Source organism: Musca domestica, unplaced genomic scaffold, assembly GCF_030504385.1.
Source record: "Musca domestica strain aabys unplaced genomic scaffold, Musca_domestica.polishedcontigs.V.1.1 18, whole genome shotgun sequence".
Lineage (NCBI taxonomy): Eukaryota > Metazoa > Arthropoda > Insecta > Diptera > Muscidae > Musca > Musca domestica.
The window spans coordinates 7,363,533-7,377,614 of NW_026712238.1; the positions used below are offsets into that span (position 1 = coordinate 7,363,533).

At 36.5% G+C, this 14,082-nt stretch overlaps 1 protein-coding gene across 1 annotated transcript in view; it reads right to left on the reverse strand.

Moving 5' to 3' along the window:
• Positions 1-14,082, reverse strand: part of LOC101894596 (carbonic anhydrase-related protein 10) — a 200,768-nt gene that overhangs the window by 53,130 nt on the left and 133,556 nt on the right. The gene's annotated exons all lie outside the window — the stretch shown is intronic.

Genomic DNA, 14,082 nt, shown 5'->3' on the forward strand with positions numbered 1-14,082 from the left:
AATTTATATGCCTATCTCTCCTTTCTCCCTCGCCTATATCTCTCACACACCCAGAGAGAGAGAGAGTCATGCCTGGGAAAAAATAAATTAAAATATATCTTCCTGTTCTGTGCACACAGATCACCCAGTCAGATGCAATTTAACAAAGAGATGATGAATTGTTTATTCTATTGTTGTGTTGGCCTTTTTTTTTTGCTGTTGTTGGCCTGTCGCACATTTATTTGTTAGCTGTGCTTTTGTTTGGCTAACCAGACGACGAAGCCAAGCAGCAAAACAAGAAAATAGAAATTCTAATTTGCCACAACCATTATGTGGTAGATAATTCTTGTTTTTTTTTTATAGAATAGAATGAGGCGGATGCGAATTATAATTGTCGAATTTACTGCCGCTATTTAACCCCAATAAAATGGGAATGAAAATAAGACTGAAATGCCATAGGTCGACTATGTAATAATGCAAAGGATATAATATTTAATTATACCCTCCACCTTGGAAGGGAGGGTATATTAACTTTGTCATTCCGTTTGTAACATCCTTAAATATTCGTCTTAGACCCCATAAAGTATATATATTCATAATCAGCATAAAATTCTAAGTCGATTTAACGATGTAAGTCTGTCTGTCTGTCTGTCTGTCCGTCTGTCTGTCTGTTGAAATCACGATACAGCCCACATTATTTGACGTAGAGCTCCAAAATTTAGCAGAGCTATTTGCATTGTGTCTAGGATGGTTGGTATTGAAAATGAGATATATCGGTCCACGTTCTGGTATAGTCCCCATATAATGGTACCTCCCGATATTCGGTATTTTGATGATTTATGCCACGTTTTTTCACGGATTTGTCTTAAAATTGGTATTTGTAGGTCATAGCAGGTCCCTGAGCGTGTGGCAAAACATTGCATGTATAGGTCCACGTTGTGGTAGAGCCCCCAAATTAAGGGACCTCCCGATATTCAGTAATTTAGTTTTTTTTTTACCACATTTTTTTCACGGATTTGTCTAAAAATTGGTATTTGTGGCTCATAATTGTTTCCAGCTCCGGTGGCGGAACATTGCATGTATGGGTCCATAATTTGGTATAGCCCCCATATAACGGTACCTCCAGATATTCGGTAATTTGATGATTTTTGCAACATTTTTTCACGGATTTGTCTGAAAATCGGTATTTGTTGGTCATAATGGGTTCCAGCTCCGGTGGCGAAACATTGCATGTATGGGTCCATGATTTGGTATAGCCCTCATATAACGGTACCTCCCGATATTCGGTATTTTGATGGTTTTTGCCACATTTTTTCACTGATTTGCCTAAAAATTGGTATTTGTGGGTCATAATGCGTCCTAGTTCGTGTGGCGAAACATTGTAATTATAGGTCCACGTTTTGGTATAGCCCTTATATAACGGGACCTCCCGATATTCGGTAATTTGATGATTTTTGCCACATTTTTTTCACGGATTTGTCTGAAACTTGGTATTTGTTGGTCATAATTGGTTCCAGCTTCGGTGGCGAAACATTGCATGCATGGGTCCATGATTTGATATAGCCCCCATATAAAGGTACCTCCCGATATTCGGTATTTTGATGGTTTTTGCCACATTTTTTCACTGATTTGTCTAAAAATTGGTATTTGTGGGCCATAATGGGTCCTAGTTCGTGTGGCGAAACATTGTAATTATAGGTCCACGTTTTGGTGTAGCCCCCATATTACGGTACCTCCCCATAATCGGCATTTTAATGGTTTTTGCCACATTTCTTCTAATGTTTATTTTACCCTAAGGTGGAGGGTATTAAAAGTTTGGCCCGGCCGAACTTAATGTTTTTTTACTTGTTTTATTTTTAAGAAAGAAAAGGATTGTGTATCAGGCAAATAGGATTTTTTTACCATAAATATTTTATGGAAGAAATCTATATAAAGAAAAGAAATCTATATAAAGTTGCGTTAGTTACTAACCTTATAACTGAAGAACCGCTGATCTGATTTTAACGATTCAGACAATCATGAAATTGTTTCTTGGCAGAAAAGGATAAAATCCAAAAAATCGCGTAAAGCTGTAAAATTTCATTTTGACTTTTGAAATGTACAATCGGAATATTATATATTGTAGTTTTTCCCCATTTTCACTTACTATTTTCGAATGTACGTTTATTTGGAGACTTGGAGTCATTCAGTCAAAAATTTTGGAAGAAACATGAAAAAAATTATGAAACGAGTTTTTAATTGAATTTTGCTATGATGAAAAATATGGACTTTATGGGGTCTTCAACGTAAAATTTAAATTAAAACCTATGGCTGAAAAATTAGCTCAGGCTACTCAAAATATCTAAAACAGATGATGGGTAAACATCGATTAAAATTTTTGCAAGAATATTTTTTTCAATCTAAAAATCACTATGGTGTCATTACTTATAGTAAAAATTGTACCGCCTACATAAGTCAGATCTGTGATTAATCATGCTTTAAAAATATGCATTAAAGACTAAAAGTATGGGCCAGCAACGCAGACCGGGCCAGCTAGTAATTAATAAAAAAAATAAAACAAATTATTACCCGGGCTCCGAGTAGAGTTTTTTTTTTTTTTTTGACTTAAACTTAGATTTGACTTGAATTGGGACCTCCACAAAACTGCTAGTAACCTGAGAAATAATTACTGAATATTCCTGCCCGTTCAGGGCTAATATGAAGATTGTATATATCGTCCAAGCCCTTTTGATAAATCTCACACAAATACTCAAAAAAAAAAATAATTTCTGTTAGAAACTGAACAAATTATTAAAGTAGGTCCACAACATTTTTGCGTTGTATTTTGGAATCACAAAGGGCATATTTACTGCTAAAAATTAGATCACCTAATATGCGAAAAATTTCTAGACTATGACTTCAAAAAAGAAGAGCTTAATAGAAAGCATATACAGGATGAGATAGAAAAAACTGCAGCAAAGTCAAACGCAATAATTTTTACTATTTTAATTTTATTGAATCAAAAAATATCGGAAATAGCATCAAATTTTAGAATAAGTTTAGATTTGTTCGAACTGGTGGCCTTTGGCATGAATTATGGCTTTCAAACGGCCAATGAAACCATCACACGCTGCCCGAATGTTATTCTGCGCTATTTTGTCCCATTCCCGGCAAAGCGCTTGCTTGAGGTGATCTACACTTTAGTATTTTTTAGTGCCAACCTTGATTTTCAAAATACTCCAGACACAATAGTCCAACGGATTGGTATCCGGAGATTTTGGTGGCCATTGTGCGTTGGACATGAAGTGAGGAACCTCATTTTGTAACCATTTTCCGGTACCGCGTGCTGAGTGCGATGGTGTTGGAATGCTTGCCTAAGGCTTTAATATACCCTCCAGAATATTTTCGCGACAATATTCGGCATTTATTCTGATGCCACGGTCGATCAATACGAGCTGTTATGGAGGCCCACACCGTCACTATGGCCGGCGTTCGAGTTCTGGTGGCCAATCGAAGGTGCACATTTTCAGCTGACCTCTATTGCAAGTAAACACGATCTTTTTGTTTGTTTACAAACTGCTGAACAATGAATGTTTTCCCATCGGAGTGGAGAACACCAAATTCGGCAGTTCACCACTTTCGGCCAAGCGAAGCAACTCTTTAGCTCTTTTGAGTCTATTTTCTTTGTGTTGCGGTGTATGTTCTTGCACTCGTTGGATTTTGAATGGCTTTACCCCGAGCTCATTTTTCAATATTTGCCGAATGGAATATTGCGTTATGTTCAGCTCACGAGCCATCTTTCTCAAGTCGCTTCTTTACTTTTCGAATCATTTCTGCCGATGTTGCTTGTTTTCCTCCGTCCACTTCCTTGATGTCGGGCTACGCTACCAGTATCACGGTAACGAGCGATGGTACGAGACACAAAAGATTTATTCACATTTAAATGCTGGAGTGCTCTGACGATAGCAGTTCAGTGGTTTTCCGGCCAAATATAAAGAAATCACACTATAACGCTTGAATTCCACCACGAAAAATTTTTTTCTGCTAAATTCTCTTAAAAATGCTTTTGAACACTTGTGAACAATATAATGAGCTGTCACTGAAATTATGTGGACAGCTGTCGGACGAGTGGCTTAGAAATGACAGGAATCTGAAGTTGGTTGCAGTTTTTGCATCTAACCCTGTATACTTTCTTGTGTGGGAAACCAATATTTCGAGATGTTATATAATTTTTGACCAATCGAACCTATTGTTGTAGGGTATAAAAATGAAATCTCTATTAGAAAGTGAAAATAAATATTAAAATAGGTCCGCAACACTTTCCAAGACTCCAGCATACATTTTTGCGTTGTATTTTGGAATCTCAAAGGGCATAATTACTGCTAAAAATGGGATCACCAAATATGCGAAAATTTTCTCAAATATGACTTCAAAAAGGATTAGCTTAATGCATAGCATATAAAATATATTAAATTCCGCAATGGGAAGAAATCGCAATTCCACTACACCATTTATTCCCACGCATTTCTCCCAGTCACCCACACACACATATTCAACTTCAAAAAAAAAATGTTCTCATCAAACGAAACGATACTTAACTAATGTTTATATATTAATATGCCAGACATAAATCAATGCTAGTATTGTTTCATTTTCTCTAATCCCGGATCAATTTACATAATTATGTATTGTCTGCAGCTGGGCAAAGTCTTTCAAGGGCCTAGGAATACCACAACACAAAAAGCCCATACACACATAGTTAAGAAACTAATAAGAAAAGAAGAGAACGACCCAAGTTGAGAAATTTGAGCTAAATTAGTTTGTAACAATAATATGAAGCGAAGAACTAAAGGAGAATAGAATAGAAACGTTAAATGGAATATTAAATAGCCTGAAGGCTACCACTCAGACAACGATAGCTGTTGAATATTGGTTGCCGAAGGCAAAACAACAAAACATAGAAAGGCAGAGAAAGCTAAACAAAACTTATGCCACAACAAATATTTTGACACAAATTAGGCTCACTATTTATAGAGAATTCTACTTTCATTACCAAAGGATATATTAAAACACATTAAAGCTCAATTGGTGTGTATGTGTGTGTGTTCGTGTGTAAATTGTTCATTTTGTTATCCTTTCTAAGTGGAGTGTAATGGAAACATTAGCAACAGACATGACATTCTACCGCACAGCACTGGCATTTGTTTACTGTGAGAAAATGCCACAATCCTAGTTGGTTGGGTGAAACGACTACAGACTCTGCTGATGTCATCGTTGTCATTGTGAAGAAGCCGTTGTTTGGCAACAACCATCTAAGCCACGACAGACAAAAGACAGCCATTGCCGAAAGTAAATCAAACCAAAAATTATTTAACTTCCGTATTTAGTTGGCAGGCAATTCACGTTTACTTTTTCAGCAGCAATGTGTGAAAGGAAGGTAGGGGGGTGCATGGGTGTTTCTGTATTTATATTTCTCGATGTTTTTCATTTAGTTGTCCTTAGGGTTGACAGATTTTAAACATTGGGGATTTTCATAAAATAAAATAAAGGATGATTTTTAAAGAGCTATAGGAAGTTTTCAATAGATCCTATATGAGAAGCTTAACAGATCTTCTGTGATAAGCTCTACAGAATTTCTATGAGAAGATCTACAGATGTTCAATGAGAAGATCTAGAGATGTTCAATGATCTACAGATCTCCTATGAGAAGTTCTACAGATCTTCTGTGAGAAGATCGACGGAGAGGAGTTCCACAGACGGAGATCTACAGATCTCCTATGAGAAGATCTACAGATCGACTGTGAGAAGATCTGCAGATTTTCAATGAGAAGATCTAAAGATTTGCTATGCGAAGATCTACAGATCTTCTATGAGAAGATTTACCTATGTTCTATGAGAAGTTCTACACATCTTCTATGAGAAGTTCTACAGATCTTTTATGGGAAGTTCTACAGATCTTCCATGAGAAGTTCTACAGATCTTTCATGTGAAGTTCTACAGATCTTCTATGAAAAGATTCTATGAAGATCCACATAACTTCTTCTGTGAGAAGATCCACAGAACTTCTCCTATGAGAAGATCTCTTCTCTTCTTCTATGAGAAGATCTACAGATCTTCTATGAGAAGATCTACAGATCTTCTACGAGAAGATCTACAGATCTTCTACGAGAAGACTTACAGATTTTCTATGAGAAAATCTACAGATCTTATATGAGAAGATCCACAGAACTTCTTCTATGAGAAGATTTCTTCTCTGGAAGATCTGAAAATTTTCTCTTTGAAGAACTCTTCTATGAGAAGATCTACAGACCTTCCATGAGACGTTCTACAGATCTTCCATGAGAAGTTCTTTAGATCTTTCATGAGAAGTTCTACAGATCTTTCATGAGAAGTTCTACAGATCTTCTATGAGAAGATCTAAAGATCTTCTATGAGAAGATCTACAGATCTTCTATGAGAAGATCTACAGATCTTCTATGAGAAGATCTACAGATCTCCTATGAGAAGATCTACAGATCTTCTATGAAAAGATCTACAGATATTATATGAGAAGGTCTACAGATCTTCCATGAGAAGATCTACAGACCTTCTAGGAGAAGTTCTTCAGACTTTCCATGAGAAGATCTACATATCTTCTATGAGAAGATCTACAGAAAAATCTATATCTACAGACCTTCGGTGAGAAGATCTACAGATCTTATTTGCTATGAGAAGATCTACAGATCTTCTCTGCTATGAGAAGATCTGCTGCTCTTCTACTAGAAGTTTTGCCTCTCTGTTTTATTAAAAAATCTACAGGTCTTCTATGAGAAAATCTACATATCTTCGTTGCGTAGATCTACAGATCTTTGTTGAGTAGATCGACAGATCTTCTGTGAAAAGATCTACGGATCTTTTCACAGAATATCTATGAGTTGAAAAAATTTGAGACTTTTGAATAGTTTTCAATTCTTGTGTGTCATGAGTATCGAAATTTGGTCTCAAAAATCTAAGACCTGAAAAAAAAATAAAAACCTGCCAAAGTCACAAAAGATAGGAAAATCCTATGAAAAATATTCTAAACTCATTTTCCCATTTCTTCAGCAGCACAATCCCTACTCTTTTTATATGCCATCTTATAACCGAAAAAGGATGTTGTGGCATACCCACAGCTCTCCCCCCGTGAACGCTGTGTGAATGGTGGTATTTCGCTCAAGTATCTGTAACAATTTCGGTGTAATTTAATGAATTCTTAATTGGTAATTTTAATTAATCCTTGTGAAATCCTTATAAGATTGTTCAACAGAATAACGTTGCTAATAACCTCATCATTTAGGATTCTTTTTAGCTGAACCAAACATACACGTACACAGCTAATCGTTGTTGTTTGTATACATGTGTGTATTCATTTATTGACAACATTCTTTCCCACACTACAATATTTAATTAATATACCCACACATATGTGTACATTTATGTGCTCTTAGGTATGATATGTCACCAGATTTCAATAGGTTTTTAGATTTGTTCTCTTCCTACCTTTTTTTCTATTCTCATTATTTTGGTAATTTTTATTTAGATTTTAATGTTTATTTAGTTCATTATTTATTTGCGGGTTGTGTGGAAAACCCAGTCAAAATTTAAATTCGAATTGAATTTTGAGCGTTTTAAGGGGGTAGAACTAGAATTTCCTAGTCGAATTAATTACCTATGAGAGTGAGCATGGCTGCTGCAACAAGGAGTGTTGAGTCGGTTCAAATTTGACCAGAGCCAATCACTAGAACAATTTTTAAACATATCCGCCTCCAAAATGGACTAAGGCCAAATTTTTATTCATTCTCTGAAAAAAAAATCAAGTTTCTGGATATATTAAGATTGGAGGTATGTAAAGATAAATTAAATTTGACAATCAAGCTGTTTAGACTGTCCAGCTGTGGTTACAACGTCTAAATAGATGATGACTTGAATTAACTCGAATCTGATAGATTTTGAATTGGCTTTATTAAGTCTAAAGTACTCCCTCTATATTGTTTGCTGGGTTATTTTTCAAAAAACACTTTTTGTTCCTCATTTTCCTATTCACCGCGCACTGTACACATTCACACGGTCAGCACACAAAAATACACATTTTATTTTATCTATTTACCCCTGATTGAGCATGAATATTGTGGTAATTTTAGACAGGTTTTGCGGTTAAAATTTAATCACCGCAAAACATGCAGGTGTTCGAACGCACTGCCGCTGCTGCTGCTTATTTTCAATTTGGAGTGGAACATTTTCTGTTTTTTTTTTTTTTTGATTTTATTTTATTTGCGGTTGATTTTCGTCCAGCAGATTTTGCACAAAAGCAAATAATATTCTTGAATTAAGTCGAGGTTCTTTTTTTTTGTCGTGCGCATAAATATTATATTTATTGGAGGTTCATTGAAATCATTATTTAGAATTTAATTAATTTAATTTAAGTTTTGGTTTCTATATTTTAGTCAATAGTTCTTGGTTTTGGGGAAAAGCAATGCTTGTATGTTTGTCAGAGTATTCCTCGAATCAAAGTAGAGGGGCTCAATAATCCGATTAAATGAAAATGTTTATAAGGAAATGTTAAACTAGCTTTTCTGTGATGAAAGATTCACTAGTAGAACCTGAGTCGAACTTGGAGGGTTTCTTGGCTTTCTTTCTTGGCATATGATTAATCGCAATAACTTCTAAATAAATAAAACTTCCCAAAGAACGACCCTTGTAAGTCATAATTCATACCCAATATGCCTAATGAAATTCTTAACCAACAGCGAAATGCGTGTAATAGTGTCCCTGGCTTTCCCTTTCAGATGGAGTTGAGTTTTTTCGAAAGGGAAAGAACCAATTAAATCATAAACATACGATCTTCCCTTTAACAAGAGAGAATTAAAAAAAGTGTCGTTCCATTTCTTATAGATTGGGAATGCAATCCGACTACAAATGTATGCTACTCTATTGTCGTAATATTCGGTATAAGATAAAGTCGGGAAAACACATTCAAATTCAGTTGAAATCGGTAATACAGGGTGAGATAAAAAACTGCAACAAAATCAAACGCCATAATTTTCAATTTTTATACCCTACACCACAAGGTGGTCAGGGTATTATGTCTTTGTGCATTTGTTTGTAACAGGCAAAAGGAAACGAGATAGACCCATAGTTCCTTTTGATGATCTGCATAGAATCACATTCTGAGTCGATTTATACATGTCCGTCCGTCCGTCCGTCTGTCCGTCCGTCTGTCCATGTATTTTTGTAAACAAAGTACAGTTCGCATTTATTGCCCGATCCAGATGAAATTTTGCACAAATCATTTGTTTGGCCCAAGGACGAACCCTATTGAAATTGGAGATAATCGGTCAAAATTTAGATATAGCTCCCATATATATATTCGTCCGATTTGCCTTTTATTGTGCACCAAACGTGTAATATCAGTCCGAATTGTATGGAATTTTGCACGTACGATCAGATTGGACCTGAAAATAAGTATGCCAAATTTGATCGAAATCGGTTCAGATATAGCTCTAGCTCCCATATATATTGTTCATCCGATTTTCTTTTTTTGTCCTCCGCAGCCGTAATATGCACTCTGTAACAACAATATTTGGGGAAATATATCAAATACAGCTCAGAAATACATTTGCTAATTTTTATCGAGATCGGTTCAGATTTGGATATAGCTCCCATATATAACTTCGTCCGATTTACCTTTGATTGTGCACCATACGTCTAATATTTGCCCAAATTGGATGAAATTTGGCACTTACGAACGAATTTAGTCTAGAAGCTAGTATGTCAAATTTGGTGAAGATCGGTTCAGATATAGCTATAGCTCCCATATATACTGTTCATCCGATTTGTCATATTTGTTACCCACAGCCGTAATATGCACTCCAACGAATGCATACCCACAATATTCAGGGAAATATATCAAATACAGCTCAGAAATATCTCTGCCAAATTTTATCGAGATCGGTTCCGATTTGGATATAGCTCCCATATATATTTTTATCCGATTTCAAATTAAATGTGCACCAAATGGGCAATACAAGTCCGAATTTAAAAGGTACAAATGCTTCGGCATATTTTGTTCTTTGAACTTTAAATTATAATTATAATCATAGCGTGTATGATTGAATTCTCCCATAAAAACTTTTAATTGTTATGCGCAGCTCTACTAAATTAGCAGAGTGGTGTAGGGTATCATAAAGTCGACCCGGCCGACTTTAAGACTTTCTTTACTGGTTTTTTTTTTTTAAATTTTGTTGAATGAAAGCAAAAAATTACGGATTGAGGTGATCGACACTTTGGTATATTTTAGTACCTTGCTTTTCAAAATACTCCAGACACAATAGTCCAACGGATTGGTATCCGGAAATGAAGCCAGGAACCTCATTTTGTAACCATTCGGGGTTGGCGCGTGCTGAGTGCGATAATGCTGAGTCCTGTTGGAATGTCCTAGGTTTGCGGCCAAAATGTTTGCGTACCCAAGACTTTAATACTCCCTCCAGAATATTTTCACGATAATATTCGGTATTTATTCTGATTCCACGGTCGATTAATATGAGCGGAGAGCGACCATCGGCTGGCCCACACCATCACCATGGCCGGCGCTTGAGTTCTGGTGGCCAACCGAAGGTACCCATTTTCAGCTGACCTCTTTGGCAAGTAACGAATATGTTCTCATTCAAATTCGGCAGTTCACACTTTCGGCCAAGCAAAGCAACTCTTTAGCTCTTTTGAGTCTATTTTCTTTCTGTTGCGGTGAAAGTTCTTGCTTTTTTTTAGAATTTCAATGGATTTACCCTGAGCTCATTTTTCAATATTTGCCGAATGGAATATTGCGATATGTTCAGCTCACGAGCCATTTTTCGGCCACTACGACGCGGTTTTCTATCAAGTCTCTTCTTTACTTTTCGAACCATTCCGTCCACTTCCTTGACGTCGAGCTATGCTACCAGTATCACGGTAACGAGCGATGGTACGAGACACAAATGATTTATTCACATTTAAATGCTGGATTGCTCTAACGATAGCCAATTGTGGTTTTCCAGCCAAATATAAATAAATCACGTTTAAATTTCATCACGAATAAATTTTTTTCTGGAAAATTCAACAAACACTAAATGTTTTTATAGGCTTATAAACAATATAATGAGCTGTCACTGGAATAATTTTAACAGCTGTCGGACGAGTGTCTTAGAAATGACAGCAGTCTGAATTTGGTACCACCCGAATGGGCAAATTTTCACAATACTTAAAAAATTATTGGGATGTGTGAAATTTGAAGATATTCCAATACATATTTCGCATTTTATGAGGGTTTTGGTTACTTAAAATGTTAACCTATATGTGGGTGAAGCACCAGAAGAAGTGGTCCGATGTTTTGCATCTTCGTACCAGATCATGTGCTGAAATAAGTATGGGATGTGCCAAGTTTAAAAGGAATTGGATTCCCATTTCGCGTTTTTAAAGCTTCATTTTTTTCGAAATTCTGTCCCGTTGTGGGGGAGGTATCAGAAGGGTGGACCAATATAGACCATCTTCAAAACAGATTTTGTGTTAGTAGAAATATTGGAATGTGTGAAATTTGGAGAGAGTTGGATGCTTCTTCCTTAGCGTTTTGTTTTTCAAAATATTGAACCCTATGTGGGGGAGGTACCAGAAGGAGTGCACCGATATCTACCATCCTCTGATCAGATCTTGTGCTGAAAGAAATATTGAGATATGTCGAGTTTGAAAGGCATCGGTTTCTTATTTCGCGTTTTACGAGCTTCATGGCTTTTCCAAATTCTGAACCGTTGTGGGGGAGGTACTAGAAGATGTGGACGGATATGTCCCATCTTAACGTCAGTTCTTCCGTTACTAAAAATATTGATATATGTGAAATTTGGAAGCAATCGGACTCCTTTTTCACATTTTATAAGAGCTATAACTATTCAAAATTTTGACCCTTTGTTTTCGTAACTGACCTAGCACTTGCAAAATTATTGGGATTGGTAAAGCTTGCTCTAAATCGAAAGATCAGTTCCTTTTCCATAAATAAATTTCTTTGAAAATTTATTATTTATTATAAATTTTCTTTGAAATGTTCGACCTTTTGTGAGGGAGGTACCAGAAGCCCATCTCCGAACCTGATGTAAGTTGGACGATAATATTACTACATACCATATTTGGATCAAATCGGGCACAGCCTTCAAGAGTTATCGTGCGAACCAGCCAGCCAGAAAGACAAACATGCGAACACCCCGTAGATCGACTCCAAATGTCCTGAAACAGAGTTGGTGCAAAGAGACCTGGGGTCTAAAAACGTTACATCGATCAAATCGCCAGAAGGAACTACGGGTCTATCAGATTTCCTTTTCATATTTCAAGTAAATGCCCATTTACCAAACTATGGTGTAGGATATGGATATAAACAACTTCCTTCCCCAAATCTAGTTCACAAAAATATCCTACTCTCTTAAAATCAATGACAGTCAGCTTTAATGAAAACCCCACAAAAATATTGATTTTCATGTTAGAAAGAAATTTTCCACTCAGGAAATTCATATCCATAACGACAAAGTGCTTACTTTCATTATTACCCCCCCCCCCCCCACATCGGAGTCTCATTATTGCGATTACTTTCCTAATTTATTCCCTCAATTGCCCAAAACAATTGCAAAGTCATGGCGGCGAACATTGCCACAGTTTTCATATATTAATGTCAATAGAAGAATTCTCAATAAGAATCCTCTCTCTTTCTGCCCTTGGTTACAATTATCAAGAAAGTCAATATTTAATCAAGCACGAACTTGTCGACAAATTATTAAATTTGGGGAGGCAAAAGAAGTCAGCCAACAAATCATGCTCATTTTTCCTTTGTCGCAGAACAAATACTTGAAAAACACTCCAGATTTTCTCTCTGTTTTCCCGAACAATATGTTCTTTTCTTCCACTTGTCTAATAACAATAATGACAATAATAATTCGTACATTCCGACCCCCTCCTCCCTCCTCGCCCTTACTTTATATATGATTTACGAGGGGAATGTGTAAATAAATCACTCAACGTTTATTATAACACTTACGCTTTGGCTCCTGCCAAAGCAACTAACTCGTTACCGGGCTCCGGGCTAAAAGGAAGCGGGGGTCATACACTCACATATACACATGTATGTGTGCAGATATGTGCTTGTTGGCCTTTTCTTTGCCTGTCATTTACCGATCAAATGTATTTCCTTTCGTTTTTTTTTTCAATTGTTCCTTCGTCCTCCATTCGTTCGCTCGTTCGTTTGTCTAAATAAATATTTAACCTAGAAATCTGAAAGCAGAAACACTCATAAACATGACATCGAGCAACAATTCACTGCCAAAGCGCGTAGCAGCATTCCATGGCCCACCCCTCGCTTAACTAAGTAGTTAGTCGCCGAGTCGAACAAAATGGGAAAAAATAAACTGACGCAGATTCAATGTAAACATTGTCAAGTATTAACGGGTCGGCGAGGGCTCCGAGTAGGCTGGCTACAATTTAAGCTCTGTCATTGTGTATTGACGACAGCAAATGTCACAATGTCAGTTAGTGGAACAAAACGTTGTAGTTCACACAAATGCCGTAGCTCATAACGAACGAGCGACTGCCTGACTGTCTGACATCTGACACAAAAATACATCTACAAATATTTGCACACATACATGTGCACGTGAGTGTACATACACGTGTAAGTATAAATATATATTTGCACTTGGAATTGTTTCATTTTGTTGCTGTTTTTGCTGCTTTTTTTCGTATTTGTTCAAGTAGTCATATGTAATGATATTTGTAACGAACGTGAGGTTAACGCAGGATTTGAACTGAAGCAACCAACCTAGGGGGACTTCAAAGGTGAAAATGAACATAAAAGGTAATAAGGTCAGAGTCATATTATAGACTTCCTTACGTCTTCTATGGCTAGACGAGCCTGTAAGACTCATGCAGACATTTAGGTTAGAAGTTTCAGTCGGGTTTCCAACAGATATACAGTGTGAGATAAAACAACTGTACCCAACTTCAGACTGCTGTCATTGCCAAGCCACTCGTCTGACAGCTGTTAAAATCATTCCAGTGACAGCTCATTGTTTACATGCGTACAAATCATTTTGGTGAGAA